The following is a 1,785-nucleotide window of genomic DNA, read 5'->3' as shown; positions in this document are numbered from 1 at the left end:
AAAATAAAAGAGAGCCATTAACTGAAGAGAGCAAGATATTCTTTATTGACACTTATTGTCAGGAATAATGTAATGTCACCTTGTCCTTATTGTGTATTATAGCCATTATGTATATATGTATATATATATACATATTGTGTATTATAGCCATTATATATATATATATATATATATGTATATATATATACATACACACACACACACACACACACACACACATACATATATCCAGACACCGTATGGTGACCGAGCAATTGTGGAATAAGTCCACATTTTAAGTCACAGTGCGCATGAACCACCTATACCTTAGCTGCTCACATACACCTGGACAAATCTCCCAGTAAGCACCCTAGTAATTTTCAAATGATGCAATAAAAAATCCAACTGCAGTATTTTATTATTTTGTTAAATTACATTTGAGAAAAAGAAGCTAGTAGCTTCACTTATTTTAATACTAGAATATTCTGGATCAGTATTATTCAAATGCATGTATAGATACTTAAAATACCATAAATTTCCCATGAGACATTATTTAGTCTGTGCCACTGGTGTGTATTTGCAAAACACTTTAACACTGCAAGCTTCAGAATTTTCAAATTGAGCATGGGGAAAGATTTATACTCTACTACAATGAGGCAGGTGTACGTCTACACAAGGCCTCTTAGTGACGTCAGTCAATTGGAGGGAGAAGTTTATCAATAAATTGTTTGACATCCATCATTTCCTGCTGGCATGAGCTGTGCATCATGCCCTCCTAGGTTTTAAAGATTACGTTGGTGGGATTTACCAATGTTTCAAGTTTTTCAACAGTAAGAGAACCAAACATTAAGGGAACTAAAGGGTCATAATCCCCAGGGAACTGGAGAATAGAAATATCTCTATTAATGCCACTGATAGGACCCTGTGGAAATGAGGCCTGAAGGAAGGAGAAGCCGGCAACTGAGTGTGGTGATGCCGGCCAGCTTCTGCTGCGTGGTGAGAGCCGTGTACAGTGACAGAGCTCCGCCCTGAGAGAATCCTCCCAAGGTAATTCTGTTAGAAGGAATCCCATTCTTCACTTCTTGATCTATCAGAGCTTTTACATTTTCTGCTACCTGTTTAATTCCAGGTTCATCCTCCTGTGAACCTGGAGAAAGCCCAGTAATGTCAAACCAGGAAGGCATAGCCATGTTCCTACTTAATGTAATGGGCATTACAGGTGCATGAGGGCAGATATGTTTGATTTGTAAACTTCTGATACCTGCAAAGGCCTCTGCCCATCCGTGCCCTGTATGGCCCAGTCCATGAAGGAAAATCACCGCAGCGGTGGCCATCGTGGCGGCGGCGGCCTTTGTGGTGGTGGCACGAAGGCGGGTAGTGGAGCAGACGTGTTACTGCAGCACATGCACTGGCTCAGTGGGCACGTGGGGAACCACAAGAGAAGAGACAGCTTCTTAAGTGGAACGTATAGGACAACTTAGGGGAAATTTTGATAGGAAATCAGAACTGATCTGTGTGCCCTTCCAGTGGGAGACATTCAAGATCTTTGTGTGATCTACTTAAATCACAGTCAGTATTATTCTATCCCACTTGATGAAAGCTTCTTCTCACATCTAGTTTAGGTAGAGCTGTCTGGACAAATACTGGATGACGTGAAGCTATATACCTTTAACTAATGCAGACATTGCAAATATACGTCCAATATTTTTACTCTTCCAGTAACATTGCATTCTAGAGTTGTAGCATGAAGACAGATGGGATGAAATAAAGGTGGCTAAAGGAAATTAATAGAAAGTCCAGGTCTGG

The 1,785-nt window shown here is 40.4% G+C and overlaps 1 pseudogene; it reads right to left on the bottom strand.

Moving 5' to 3' along the window:
* Window positions 1-670: 670 nt before the first annotated feature.
* LOC102490647 (acyl-protein thioesterase 1 pseudogene) lies at window positions 671-1,384 on the bottom strand (annotated as a pseudogene).
* Between the last annotated feature and the right edge of the window lie 401 nt (window positions 1,385-1,785).

The sequence above is a fragment of the Tupaia chinensis genome, unplaced genomic scaffold (genome assembly GCF_000334495.1).
Source record: "Tupaia chinensis unplaced genomic scaffold, TupChi_1.0 Scaffold148874_1, whole genome shotgun sequence".
NCBI lineage: Eukaryota > Metazoa > Chordata > Mammalia > Scandentia > Tupaiidae > Tupaia > Tupaia belangeri.
The sequence above is the reverse complement of the archived record's forward strand: the minus strand, read 5'-3'. Positions and strand labels throughout refer to the sequence as shown.